General features: G+C 46.6%; 1 long non-coding RNA gene across 1 annotated transcript; it reads right to left on the bottom strand.

Moving 5' to 3' along the window:
- Window positions 1-7,385: 7,385 nt before the first annotated feature.
- On the bottom strand, window positions 7,386-12,712 carry LOC140419284 (uncharacterized). Its single transcript, XR_011945673.1, has 2 exons — window positions 12,243-12,712; window positions 7,386-11,329 (listed from the first exon to the last, which is right to left on the bottom strand). It is a non-coding gene; the product is annotated as an uncharacterized lncRNA (long non-coding RNA).
- Between the last annotated feature and the right edge of the window lie 2,783 nt (window positions 12,713-15,495).

The raw sequence follows: 15,495 nt of genomic DNA on the forward strand, positions 1-15,495 counted from the left end.
TCGGCTCTGCGCATGATCCAATTCACGTGGGAGACCGGGGCTCAGCTCCGCCCTCATTCACTCCGATTGGTGGGAGGATCCGCTGCAATCTCTCGGTCCTCCAGGCCCACCCCTCTCTTCCTATTGGTCCAGAGCTGCCGTCAATCACTTCCTGGGCATTGTGAGCTGGAGCATGCGCAGTGCCGATGCTGGACTCGGCCGGGAGGTTTCACTGAAACCCGGTGGAGGCTCCAAACACCAATAAGAAGTTTCCGGGCCCGGGTTTGCATCGAGCGGCGGGACAGCTGCGGCCTGCTCCCGGTGACAGGCCTGAGTTAACGGCCGCCGTCTTTATAGAGGCTGCAAACCCGCAGGGGGCAAAACATCAGAGATAGAGTTTGTTGTGAAACCAATGGGATATTGTAAAACAGGAGGTCAGGGTTACAGTCAACAACAACAACTTCTATTTATATAACACCTTTAACATCATAAATCATCCCAGTCAACCTCACAGGAACATTATAAAACAAAGTGAGACACCCAGACACAAAAGGAGATATTAGGGCAGGTGACCAAAAACTTGGTCAAAGACGTGAGTTTTAAAGAGTCTGAAAGGAGGTGAGTGAGGTGGAGACGGGGAGGTTTAGGGAGGGAATTCAGTGCTTGGGGCCGAGGGAACTTAAAACCATGGCGGAGTAATTGGAATCCAGCGTGTGCAAGAGTCCAGGATCAGAGCTGTGCAGATATCTCAGGGGGTTGTGGGGCTGGTGGAGATCACAGACACGGAGAGAGATGAGGCCATGGAGGAGTTTGCAAACAAGGGTGAGAATTGACTGGGAGCGAATGCAAGTCTCGGAGCACAGGGATCATAGGGGAAAGGAACTTGCTGTGAATTAAGACATGGGTAGCAGACTTTTGGCTGGCTTTAAGTTTACAGAGGTAGAATGTGGGAGAGCAGCCAGGTGTGTAAGGGAATTGTTGAATCGGGAGGTGACGATGGTAAATTGCCTTAGTATCTAAAAAGGTTGGGGGGGGGTGGTTACGGGTAAAGGTGGAGGTGTGGGCTTAGCTAGGGAGCTCTTTCCAAGGGCCAGTGCCGATTGGGTGGGCCAAATGGCCTCCTTCTGCACTGTAAATTCTATGAGGTCAGAAGCTCATTGGATCAGTATGAAACCAAATTTACAAAGAGACTGTCTAAGTCTCAGACTGTTGCCAGGGAGAGGGGTAGAGTCGGTATGTCAGGAATGGAGGTTGGAGCAGGGACCGAACAGTGGATTCAGTCTTCTCCATATTTGATTGAAGTTATTTAGTCAGCAGGAAGAGAACCAGAATGGACCCTGAGTCTGATATCCGTATAACTTAGTTCGAGAGGGAGAGGAAGAACAAAGGAAACCCTGGAAGATTTGGAGAAACGACCTTTGTGATTGTTCATCAAATCTCCACACAGTCAATTAGTCAGGGTGATTCAGATTATAGTCTGTCACAATGGATGAAGTGACTTATAAAGCATGTTCTTACCTCAAATTATATAACTTTGGTAAAAGGAAATAATGATCCAGTACTTTATTTGGATTTCAGCCCCAGGCAGGAGTAGAATGTGTGGACGGGGATTTACAGCTTTGGGGAAAGAAGAGAGACAAAAATGTTCTGCAGAAATTGGAATTAACTGTTCTGAATTTCTATCCTGTACTGAAAGTGTGACCTTTGTAAACTCCTTTTACAGGGCAATAGGAGAGGATTTTCAGACAGGAAACACAAAACCAAATATCACATTACGATCCGACAGTGTCACTCGGTTGGTGTGGACCTGAATATCCTCAGACTATAAATTGGAATGAAAAATGTTTGTTCTGTTTGTGGGAAAATATTTCAATCATCAGTGTGATTGGAAAACACCGAGACACACACACACCTGAGTGAGTGTGTTCCAGTGAACTGACTGTGGAAAGAGCTTTAACCAGTTACAGCCTGGAAAAACACACCATTCACTGAGGGGAGAAACCATACACGTGTTCTGTGTGAGGACCAAGCTTCACTTGATTGTCTAAAGAGGAAACAGACAAAGACACTGACTCCATGGAGATACCGTTGAAACCGTGGAGTATGATTTTCGCTTAGGGGGTTTCCAAAATGCGAGAGGTACCGGGTCCATATCCCGGACGAGCCCTGCAAAGTGCTTGACTGGGGAGGTGATGGTGTAGTGGCATTGTCACTGGATGAGTAATCCCGAGACCCAGCACAATTCTCTGAGAATGCAGGTTCAAACCCCACCACGGCAGATGCTTCATCGTGGTTTGTATTTGAACTTGAATCCAATAAATCAGGGGATGCACAGTGGTTAGCACAGTTCCAGCTCCACTGTCCCAGGTTCGATTCCCGGGTTGGGTCACTGTCTATGCGGAGTCTGCATGTTCTCCCTGTGTCTGCGTGGGTTTACCCTGGGTGCCCCAGTTTTCTCCCACAGTCCAAAGATGTGCAGGTTCGGTGGAGTGGCCACGCTAAATTGCTCTTAGTGTCCAAAAGGGTTAAGTGGGGTTACTGGGCTATGGGGACAGGGTGGAGGTGTGGGCTTGAGAAGGGCCAGTGCAGACTCGATGTGCCGAATGGCCTGTTCTGCACTGTAAATTCTATGATTGTGGAAGTTGGATGTTAAACAGTTTAGTGAGAATCGGGTCAAAGGAGCAAAGGGTAAGTCTCACAGACAAGATGAGCGCTGATAGAGCATGATGGGAAACAGCAGGAAAATAGGAGAAAGTTGTGAGTTCAGAATTTGGATGAGAAAGGTCTTCGAGGCAGTTTTACTGAGTGGGTTAGTGGAAGAGGAGCTGTAGAATCAGCTGATCGGATTGTTTCAATGGTCGGGTTTTCCAGTCCTTCCTGCTGGCTGGATCTTCCAGTCCCACAGGTCTCTCCGTCTGCTGTTCCGGTTCATTGGTTGTCTCATTGGGTTCACTGTATGCCTCCTGGTGCCAGTGGAAGAACACCCGGAGCCTCATTCGCCTGATGAATTCCCTGGGGCCGAGAAACTACGACATCTTCACAGCCTTCAACAAGTCATCGATGAAGACAAACATGTTTTTGAGGATGAGAGTGTGATACCGGTGGGTAGGCTGAAGGAAGTAGATGTTCTGAAGAAGGATATATTAGCAATTTTGAAAAACCTGTGGGTCAACAAGTCCCCTGGGCCAGATGGGATATATCCAAGGATTCTTTGGGAGGCAAGGGATGAGATTGCAGAGCCTTTGGCTTTGATCTTCGGGTCCTCACTGTCCACGGGATAGTGCCAGATGACTGGAGAGTGGCGAATGTTGTTCTTCTGTTCAAGAAAGGGAATAGGAATGACCCTGGTAATTATAGGCCAGTTAGTCTTATTTTGGCGGTCGGTAAGATAATGGAAAAGGTCCTAAAGGATAGGATTTATGACCATTTGGAAAGATGCAGCTTAATCCGGATTCGTGAAGGGTAGGTCTTGCCTCACAAATTTGATTGAATTCTTTGAGGAGGTCTTGCCTCACAAATTTGATTGAATTCTTTGAGGAGGTAACTAAGTGTGTAGATGAAGGTCGAGCAGTTGATGTCGTATACATGGGTTTTAGTAAGGCATTTGATAAGGTCCCCCATGGTCGGCTCATGAAGAAAGTAAGGAGGTGTGGGATAGAGAGAAATTTGGCCAATTGGATAAGTAACTGGCTATCACATAGAAGATAGAGGGTGGCGGTGGATGGAAAATTTTCAGACTGGAGACCAGTTACCAGTGGTGTACCACAGGGATCAGTGCTGGGTCCTCTGCTATTTGTGATTTTTCTCAATGACTTGGAGGGGGCTGAAGGGTGGGTCAGTAAATTTGCTGATAACACCAAGATTGGTGGAGTAGTGGATGAGGTGGAAGGCTGTTGTAGGCTGCAAAGAGATATTGATAGGATGCAGAGCTGGGCCGAAAAATGGCAGATGGAGTTAAACCCTGATAAGTACGAGGTGATTCATTTTGGTAGAAAAAAATTGAATGCGAATTACAGGGTCAACGGCAGGGTTCTGAGGAATGTGGAGGAACAGAGCGATCTTGGGGTTCATGTCCACAGATCTCTGAAGGTTGCCACTCAAGTGGATAGAGCCGTGAAGAAGGCTTATAGTGTGTTAGCGTTTATTAACAGGGGGCTTGAGTTTAAGAACCAGGGGGTTATGCTGCAACTATACATGACCCTGGTGAGACCACATTTGGAATATTGTGTGCAGTTCTGGTCGCCTCATTATAGGAAGGATGTGGAAGCATTGGAAAGGGTGCAAAGGAGATTTATCAGGATGCAGCCTGGTTTGCAGGATAGGTCTTATGAGGAAAGTTTGAGGGAGCTAGGACTTTTCTCTTTGGAGCGGAGGATGATGATAGGCGACTTAATAGAGGTTTATAAGATGATCAGGGGGACAGATAGAGTCGACGTTCAGAGACTATTTCCTTGGGTGGATGTAGCTGTTACAAGGGGGGCATAACTATAAGATTCAAGGTGGGAGATATAGGAGGGATGTCCGAGGTAGGTTCTTTACTCAGAGAGTGGTTAGGGTGTGGAATGGACTGCCTGCTGTGATAGTAGAGTCGGACACTTTAGGAACTTTCAACCGGTTATTGGATAGGCACATGGAGCACACCAGAATGACAGGGAGCGGGATAGCTTGATCTTGATTTCGGACAAGCTCGGCACACATTCAAGGGCCGAAGGGCCTGTTCTGTGCTGTACTGTTCTATGTTTTATGTTCTATCTTGCCAAGGCCATCCCCGCTACTTTCCTTCAAACAACTGCGCAACCTCAAACAGACCATTGAATGCAGCAAACTACCCGGCATTCAGGAGAACAGCGACCATGACACCAAACAACCCTGCCATGGCAACGTCTGCAAGACGTGCCAGATCATCAACATGGGTACCACCATTACACGTGAGAACACCCCCCAACCAACAATGCGGTATATTCTTGTGCGACTCGGCCAACGTTATCTAACTTATAAGCTGCAGCAAAGGATGTCCCGAGGCGTGGTACATTGGCGAGGCCATGCAGACGCTGTGACAACGGACGAACGGACATTGCGCAACAATCACCAGGCAGGAATGTTCCTTCCAGTCGGGGAACACTTCAGCAGTCAAGGGCATTCAGCCTCTGATCTTCAGGTAGGCGTTTTCCAAGGCGGCCTTCAGGACTCGCGACAACGCAGAATCGCCGAGCAGAAACTGCTAGCCAGGTTCCGCACACAGGAGTACGGCCTCAACCGGGACCCTGGATTCATGTCACATCACATGTGCTTGCAAAATACTGTCCTGGCTTGAGACAATTCACACCTCTTTAACCTGTGATTATCCCTCTCTCCAGTCGTACTGTATGGACCTGTAAAGACTTAATTACTTGCAAAGACTCGCATTCAAAGTATGATTTTGCATCATTGAATTTTTCTACATATAGAACATAGAACAGACAGTGCGGAAGGAGGCCATTCGGTCCATCGAGTCTGATTCAAAATTGGCAGAAGCATTAAATGCTTCTAATTTATGATGTGGAGATGCTGGTGTTGGACTGGGGTGGGCACAGTAACAAGTCTTACATCACCAGGTTAATGTCCAGCATATTTGTTTAGAATCACTGGCTTTCAGAGCACCTTTCGCCCGTTAGGTGAATGTGATAACCTCTAGGCTTCAGAAACAGCTGGCAGCACGGTACCCAATGGCCCTGTGCAACATTCAACTGCACAGTCTTGCTGCAGCTTTCACTGGTTCAGCTGAGAGGCCAGGTCACTTATTACATGAAGACAGCTGTTCCTTTAAAACAGATGTCTCAACTCATAAGACCATAAGGTGTAGAACTTACGTTGAACTTTAGCATTTGTTCAGTAAATATCTAACGGAACAATGCTCTCGATTCAATCATTAATGCATCATTCTTACCTTCCTACAGAAAATTTCCACCAATTTTACTCAATATTTGTTTCATTATTCAGTGTTGAACATCAGTATATTTATGTGTTATATATGATTTCAGTTTGAATTGAATAGCTCTCGAGTCTTCACTCTGAATAACTCTGAAATATACACCATTGAATTGCAAACACGACTGACCAAGAAAAGAAAGCGTTTCACTGGGTAACAGAAATCCCATCAATCTTTGTTCAGTTTGACCACAGTCAGCCTTTGAACAAAGACAAATATAGTTAAATGGAAGTGAATTGAGAATTATGTGTTGCTTATATTTGACCTCTCTGTGTTTTGGTATGAAACATTCTGCAGCCTAAATCCCGTTCATGTATAAGAAAGGAGGGGTGACAGCAAATCCGCACTGAGCCTGGATTTCCTCATCTCCCTGAGTGGCTTTTCCTGTTTCTCTATCATTAAGGCCGAATTTTTCAAAAAGGTGGTTCAGTTAAATCTCTGCCATTTCCTCGAATTCAGTTACAGTATCGTTTGTGTTTGTCTATATGAGCACACATTACCATTAGGTATGTTTTGGATGGTGATTAAAATATTAATCTGAGTCTACAAAGCCATTAAATTATTTTGTGAACTGAGCAAACTGCCAAGATCCGCACTTTGTTTTTTCATGTGTGTAACGATCTGTCTGGACTGTACGCAGAACAATACTTTTCACTGTACTCGGTACACGTGAGAATAAATCAAATCCAATCAAAGAGAGTTTCTTACTCGTCTTCAAATTGAACAATGAGTCTTCTTAAAAATTATTCATTCATGGGAGGTGGGTGTCACTGGCTGGGCCAGCATTTACTGCTCATTCCAATTGCCTTTGAACTGCGTGTCTTGTGAGGCTATTTCAGAGGGCATTTACAAATCAGCCACAACATTGCTGTGGATCTGGAGTCACATATAGGCCAGGCCACACAAAGAGAGCAGATTTCCTGAAGGACATTAGTGAACCAGATGAGTTTTTACAACAATCAAGAATGTTATCATCAGACTTTTAATTCGATACTGTCATTCAATTTCAGTTTCACCATGTGTCAAAGGCAGATTCGATCCCAGATCCCCAGAGCATTAACCTGGGTCTCTGGATTACTCGCACAGTAACAATACCATTCCTCCAATGCCTAGCCCACATAGTCTTGGCAGAATATGATGTGTTCTATGATCTATTCTTGCAATGACTCTATAGAATTGCTGGTGACTTAGCCAGAACGATGATTTATTAATGTACATGTGGTAAGGGAATGATTAGACTGCTATACAGACCAAGTTATCACAGAGTTAGATTCGACACTCTTGGAACTACCCTTATGTGCAACTGGCCTCGTGCACGCTTTACAACCTTCTGCTGGTCGCTGGATGTCACCTGACTGATGCCTGACACCACCTACTGGTGGGAGGTCACACTGCTGAGTACATGTAATATTATATACACGCTTCTCACCACATCTCGTAACTTCGCAAAATTATTGAGCAATTTATTTTTTTAAACAAATTCTGATAGCTCTGCAGTTTCTGGAAACATTTTGGTTGATCATTTATTTTTTAAAATAAAGATCTAGTCTTTACAATATAATTACCTAATACACCAATTCACTAATGATGATCAATGTTCACTACTGAATAATCATGAATATAATTATTGTTTTTTTGCTATAAAATCAATACATAGTTAATAAAGAAAAGGTACAGAAGGTGAAATGGCTGCAGGAAGCCACATGCTAGAGGTATAAAAGGGCTTGCTTGACCTTGTGAATACACTGTGAAAATGACAATTTTATAACTAAATGTGATTACACATGGTACTTACAGCTTCCTACATTACAACAGTGAATATGTTTCAAAAGTACTCCATTGGCTTTAAAACACTTTAGGAGGTCCAGTGGTAGTGAGAGATTTTATAGAAATGTACATTTATTCTAATTGTCTGCAAACTAAGATGTATTACACTCGGTGTCCTCATCAGAATCATTGATGAAGACGGAGTCTTAATTTTGTGGAATAACCATGGCGTTGACACATTTTGATTACTCTGTGAACCTCCAGACACATGTAAAACGAGCGCAAACAACCTCGAACCTACTACCTATGAGAGTAGGAGATGCAGAGACGACGGAAGAATTTCAATCGGAAATTGGACAGGCACTGAGAGAAATAAACCTGCACAAATTTGGTGATAGAACAGGGCAATGGACAGACTGGCTTGCTCCACAGAGAGCCAACACAGTCTCAGAGGGCTGGATGGCCCTATTCTCCACCCTCCAGATGCTGTGATCTCAGGAGAGAAATTCAGCTACTCCAGCCACTCCAACTAACTGGAGTCACTTATCCCTGGTGCCATTCTTGCACAATGGTTAGCACTGTTGCTTCACAGCACCAGGGTCCGAGGTTCGATTCTTGGTTTGGGTCACTGTCTGTGTGGAGTCTGCACATTCTTCCCGTGTCTGCGTGGGTTTCATCCGGGTGCTCCAGTTTCCTACCACAAGTCCTGAAAGATGTGCTTGTTAGGTGAATAGGAGATTCTGAATTCTCCCTCCGTGTAACCGAACAGGCGCTGGAGTGTGATGACTGGGGTTTTTTCGCAGTAACTTCATTTCAGTGTTAATGTAAGCCTACTTGTGACAAAAATAAAGATTATTATTCTTGTAAATGTCCTCCACACCCTCTCTAAGAACTTCACATCTGTCTGAAAGTGTGGGCCCATATCTTGGGTTCCATTCCAGAGGGATAGAATTGAAAAGCACGGAGGAAATGTTCAACTTGTACAGAACCAGGGTTAGACTACACTGGGCGCACTGTCAACATTGGTGATCTCCATTTAGAAAAAGAAAATAGAGGCACTGGATAGGGTGCAACAAAGATTCATAATAGACAGAGCTGAGAGCAGTTAACACTCATGATGTGGAAATGCCGACCATCAGGTGCATAGAGACACAGAGAGATCTGGGCATGCAGGTCCACAGATACTTAAAAGTGGCAGCACAGGTGGAAATGGTGGTGAAGAAAGCATATGCCATGCTTGCCTTGATAGGACGGGGTATCGAGTATAAAAGCTCGATAATTATGTGACAATTGCATAGAATGTTGGTGAGGTCACATTTGGAATACTGTGTCCCAATTCTGGTCACTGCACTACCAGAAGGATGTGGAGGCTCTGGAGAGAGAATACAGAAAAGGTTTACCAGGATGTTGCCTGGTATGGAGGGTATTAGCTTTGAGGAGAGATTGAATAAACGGCATTGTTTTCGCTAGAGAGACGGATGCTGAGGGACAACCTGATAGAAGTTTATAAAATTATTAGGGGTACAGATAGAGTGAACAATTAGAGGATTCTTCCCTAGTGCGGAAATGACAATTACAAGGGGGCACATGTTCAAGGTGAGGGGGGAAAGGTTCAGTGGAGATGTATGGGGGGAGTATTTTACACAGGGTGGTGGTGGCCTGGAATGCTCTGCCAAGTGAGGTGGTTGAGGCAGATAAGTTAGCGACCTTTAAGACTTATCAGGATAGGGGTATAGAAGGATACAGGCAGTTGGTCGAGACAGGACACGTGTTCGGTGCAGGCTTGCAGAGCCGAAGTGCCTGTTCCTGTGCTGTATTGTTCTTTGTTCTCTACAGGGCCTTGGCAAGGCCGTACCTGGAATATTGTGTGCAGTTTTGGCCTCATTATCTGAGGAAGGATGTTCTTGCTCTAGAGGGAGCGCAGCGAAGGTTTACCAGACTGATTCCTGGGATGGTGGGACTGACGTATGAGAGACTGAATCAGTTAGGATTGTATTCGCTGGAGTTCAGAAGAATGGGGGATCTCATAGAAACCTATAATATTCTAACAGGACTTGAAAGGGTAGATGTGGGAAAGATTTTCTCGAAGGCGGGAGTGTACAGAACCAGTGGTCGCAGTCTGAGGATACGGGGTAGACCATTTAGGACAGAGATGAGGAGAAATTTCTTCAACCAGAGAGTGGTGAGCCTGTGGAATTTGTTACCACAGGAAATAGTTGAGGCCAATACATTGAATGTTTTCAAGAAGCAGTTAGATATAGCACTGAGGGCGAAGGGATCAAAGGATATGGAGGGGAAATTGGGATTAGGCTATGGAGTTAGATGATAAGCCACAATCATAATGAATGGCAGAGCAGGTGCAATGGGCCAAATGGCCTCTTCCTGCTCCTATTTTCCATGTTTCTATGTAATCCCTTCCCACACTAAGAGCAGGTGAATGGCCTCTCCCCAGTGTGAACTCGCTGGTGTGTCTGCAGGATGGATGAATCAATAAATCCCTTCCCACACTGAGAGCAGGTGAACGGCTTCTCCCCAGTGTGAATTCGCTGATCTCATAGAATAGAATTTACAGTGCAGAAGGAGGCCATTCGGCTCATCGAATCTGCACCGGCTCTTGGAAAGAGCACCCTACCCAAGGTCAACACCTCCACCCTATCCCCACAACCCAGTAACCCCACCCAACACTAAGGGCAATTTTGGACACTAAGGGCAATTTAACATTGCCAATCCACCTAACCTGCACATCTTTGGACTGTGGGAGGAAACCGGAGCACCCGGAGGAAACCCACGCACGCACGGGGAGGATGTGCAGACTCCACACAGACAGTGACCCAAGCCGGAATCGAACCTGGGACCCTGGAGCTGTGAAGCAATTGTGCTATCCACAATGCTACCGTGCTGCCCTCAATGTTTCCGCAGGGTGGATGAATCAATGAATCCCTTTCCACACTGAGAGCAGGTGAACGGCCGCTCCCCAATGTGACTGAGTCGATGAATCTCCAGCACAGATGAGACTCTGTATCCCTTCCCACAGTCCCCATATTTCCATGGTTTCTCCATGTTTTGGGTCCCCTCGTGTCTCTCCAGATTGGATAATCAGTGGAAGCCTTGTCTACACTCAGAACATGTGCACTGTCTCTCCTCACTGTGAATGGTGTGATGTCTACACACAGAACATGTGCACTGTCTCTCCTCACTGTGAATGGTGTGATGTCTACACACAGAACATGTGCACTGTCTCTCCTCACTGTGACTGGTGGGATGATTTTTCAGGCTGTGTAACTGGTTAAAGCTCTTCCCACAGTCAGTTCACTGGAACATTCTCACTCGGGTGTGTGTTGTGTGGGTCTTGGTGCTTTTCCAGTCACACTGATGTTTCCACAGTCAGTTCACTGGAACTCTCTCACTCGGGTGTGTGTTATGTGGGTCTCGGTGCTTTTCCAGGCACATTCATGTTTAAAATCTTTTGAAGCCGACAGATTGGACAACCATTTCTCCTTCTCGCCGATGATGCCCGATGATATCTAGTTCAGAAGGAATCGAGTGAGTTTGTCACATCATGTTTGAGACATGATGTTTGAGATTTCTGTCTATAATTCCTCCTCTTCCAATATCCTTCAAAAACAATTTACAAAGTCAGCAGTTAGTACAGGATAGAAATTCAGAACAGACAATTCTAGTTCCTATGGAACATTATTTCTTCTCTTGTTCTCCAAAAGCTGTAAATGCCCACCCCACACAATCTCCCTCCATTCTCACTCTGCTGTATGTAATATTCACCCTCCCAATTTTCCTGAAGGGCTGATTCATGTGGATTGACAGATCCAAGCTCAGCTCACTGCTTCTTGACCAGGACACAGAGATTATAATAGGAGCAGGAGTAGGCCATTCGGCCCACTGAGTCTGCTCAACCATTCAATGCGATCCTTGGCCGATCCACCTCAGCACCATTTCCCCACACGAACCCCATATCCCTCGATATCTTCAATATTTGGAATCCTTTCAATGTTTGTTTTGAACAAACTGAGGCTCCACATTCCTCTGGGGAAGAGAATTCCAAAGCATCACCACATCCTCGAGTGAAGAAATCCCTCCTCATCTCAGCTTTCACTCTATTTTCCTACTTGTTCCCATAACGCTGAACTCCATTGTCAATAGAATATCTGTCAAACTTGTGCTTCAATATCTTCAATGACCCCCAGATACAACTGGTCCCTGTGGAAGAGAAATCCAAAGACTAACAACCCTCTGAGGGAAGAGATGACTGGAAATCTATAACATAGCGACAGTCTTATGTTACAGGACAATAAATAATAATGCATTTACTTTATTACAAACTGTAAATAATATAACTAATCTGTTGCAACTGTCCTGGCTTGGGACAATTTGCACCTCTTTATACTGTGATTATCCCTCTCTGCAGTCACACCGTCTGGACCTGTAAAGACTTAATTATCTGCAAAGACTCGCATTCAAAGTATCGTCTTTCATCATTGGCTATGTTTGTGTAACCTACCTCTTCACTCACCTGATTAAGAAGCTACATTCTGAAAACTCGTGATTCCAAATAAACCTGTTGGACTTTAACCTGTTGTTGTCAGACTTCTTACTGAGCCTGGCCCAGTCCAACGCGGCATCTCCACATTCTGAACAATGGGGAACAAGCTCCTCCCACTCATTGAAACATCGCCTCGACAAAGACGGCAAACGCGCATGCGCCCTGATGCACATCCAATAAAAATGGCAGCCGTTAACTCGAGCCGAAGATAAGGAGCTGGAGCTCGATACAAATTGGGTCACGTAAAACTTTCCGAGTTTTGCGATTGCAGCAGTTTTACACAACGTTTCCGCCCACTCCCGCGATCTCTCGCTTCCTCCATATTGTTAAGCGCCTATTACTGATTTCAGATCTGAAGACACAGTTCTTCTCGATCGCCATTACCCACCCTGCGCATGCTTCAATCACAGAAAGTCCCGTATCTCATTCACTCCGATTGGCTGGAGGTCCAGCCGTTCTCGGACGGTCCTCCAGTCCCGCCCCTCCTCTTCCTACTGGTCCGGAGCTGCCGTCAATCACCCGGGCATTGTGACGGTGGCAGAAGGTGAGAGCGGCCACAGGCTCAGGCTGACTCGCTGATTGATCAATAATAACATTGTTTCACAGGCTGAGATGAGGTGGATGGGCTGGAAGGAGATGTGTGTCGAGGATAATCAGCAGCAGAACAGTTGGAAACAGGTCAGAACAACTGGCCTGTTCATTGTAGAATCTAAGTGATTCTATGTAAACTTCTTTTACACAATGTTAGGATTGCAGATGGGAAATTCAAACCAAACATCATGTCAAGTCCGAACAGAGTCTATTGATTCATCAGGAGTTGAAAATCATCGGCCTTTCAATGTGGAAGGAGAAATGTTTGTCCTGCCTGAGAGAAAAGATTGCAAACATCAGTGTGACTGGAAAAGCACTGAGGCACATACACACAGTGATTATTCCAGGGAACTGGCTGTGCAAAGAGCTTTAACCAAACACAGAGTCTGAAAGAATATTGCACCATTTACATCAGGAAGAGACCGTACTCAGGCTGTGTGTGTGGACCAGGCTTCACATCAGGAAGAGACCGTACTCAGGCTGTGTGTGTAGGCCAGGCTTCACATCAGGAAGAGACCGTACTCAGGCTGTGTGTGTGGACCAGGTTTCACATCAGGAAGAGACCGTACTCAGGCTGTGTGTGTGGACCAGGTTTCACATCAGGAAGTGACCGTACTCAGGCTGTGTGTGTGGGCCAGGCTTCACATCAGGAAGTGACCGTACTCAGGCTGTGTGTGTGGACCAGGTTTCACATCAGGAAGTAACCGTACTCAGGATGTGTGTGTGGACCAGGTTTCACATCAGGAAGAGACTGTACTCAGGCTGTGTTTGTGGACCAGGTTTCACATCAGGAAGTGACCGTACTCAGGCTGTGTGTGTGGACCAGGTTTCACATCAGGAAGTGACCGTACTCAGGCTGTGTGTGTGGGCCAGGCTTCACATCAGGAAGTGACCGTACTCAGGCTGTGTGTGTGGACCAGGTTTCACATCAGGAAGTAACCGTACTCAGGATGTGTGTGTGGACCAGGTTTCACATCAGGAAGAGACTGTACTCAGGCTGTGTTTGTGGACCAGGTTTCACATCAGGAAGTGACCGTACTCAGGCTGTGTGTGTGGACCAGGTTTCACATCAGGAAGAGACTGTACTCAGGCTGTGTGTGTGGACCAGGCTTCACATCAGGAAGAGACCGTACTCAGGCTGTGTGGACCAGGCTTCACATCAGGAAGAGACCGTACTCAGGCTGTGTGTGTGGACCAGGTTTCACATCAGGAAGTGACCGTACTCAGGCTGTGTGGACCAGGCTTCACATCAGGAAGAGACCGTACTCAGGCTGTGTGTGTGGACCAGGTTTCACATCAGGAAGTGACCGTACTCAGGCTGTGTGTGGACCAGGTTTCACATCAGGAAGAGACTGTACTCAGGCTGTGTGTGTGGGCCAGGTTTCACATCAGGAAGAGACCGTACTCAGGCTGTGTGTGGACCAGGTTTCACATCAGGAAGTGACCATACTCAGGCTGTGTGTGTGGACCAGGCTTCACACCACGAAGAGACCGTACTCAGGCTGTGTGTGTGGACCAGATTTCACATCAGGAAGTGACTGTACTCAGGCTGTGTGTGTGGGCCAGGTTTCACATCAGGAAGTGACCGTACTCAGGCTGTGTGTGTGGACCAGGCTCCACATCAGGAAGTGACCGTATTCAGGCTGTGTGTGTGGACCAGGTTTCACATCAGGAAGTGACCGTACTCAGGCTGTGTGTGTGGCCCAGGTTTCACATCAGGAAGAGACCGTACTCAGGCTGTGTGTGTGGACCAGGTTTCACACCAGGAAGAGACCGTACTCAGGCTGTGTGTGTGGACCAGATTTCACATCAGGAAGTGACTGTACTCAGGCTGTGTGTGTGGGCCAGGTTTCACATCAGGAAGAGACCGTACTCAGGCTGTGTGTGTGGACCAGGTTTCACATCAGGAAGTGACCGTACTCAGGCTGTGTGTGTGGACCAGGTTTCACACCAGGAAGAGACCGTACTCAGGCTGTGTGTGTGGCCCAGGTTTCACATCAGGAAGAGACCGTACTCAGGCTGTGTGTGTGGACCAGGCTTCACGTCAGGAAGTGACCGTACTCAGGCTGTGTGTGTGGACCAGGCTTCACATCAGGAAGAGACCGTACTCAGGCTGTGTGTGTGGACCAGGCTTCACATTAGGAAGAGACCGTACTCAGGCTGTGTGTGTGGACCAGGCTTCACACCAGGAAGAGACCGTACTCAGGCTGTGAGTGTGGACCAGGCTTCACATCAGGAAGAGACCGTACTCAGGCTGTGTGTGTGGACCAGGCTTCACATCAGGAAGAGACCGTACTCAGGCTGTGTGTGTGGACCAGGTTTCACATCAGGAAGAGACTGTACTCAGGCTGTGTGTGTGGACCAGATTTCACATCAGGAAGTGACCGGACTCAGGCTGTGTGTGTGGACCAGGCTTCACACCAGGAAGAGACCGTACTCAGGCTGTGTGTGTGGACCAGGTTTCACATCAGGAAGAGACCGTGCTCAGGCTGTGTGTGTGGGCCAGGTTTCACATCAGGAAGTGACCGTACTCAGGCTGTGTGTGTGGGCCAGACTTCACATCAGGAAGTGACCGTACTCAGGCTGTGTGTGTGGACCAGGCTTCACATCAGGAAGAAACTGCACTCAGGCT

This window comes from Scyliorhinus torazame, chromosome 5, assembly GCF_047496885.1.
Source record: "Scyliorhinus torazame isolate Kashiwa2021f chromosome 5, sScyTor2.1, whole genome shotgun sequence".
In the NCBI taxonomy this organism is placed as follows: domain Eukaryota; kingdom Metazoa; phylum Chordata; class Chondrichthyes; order Carcharhiniformes; family Scyliorhinidae; genus Scyliorhinus; species Scyliorhinus torazame.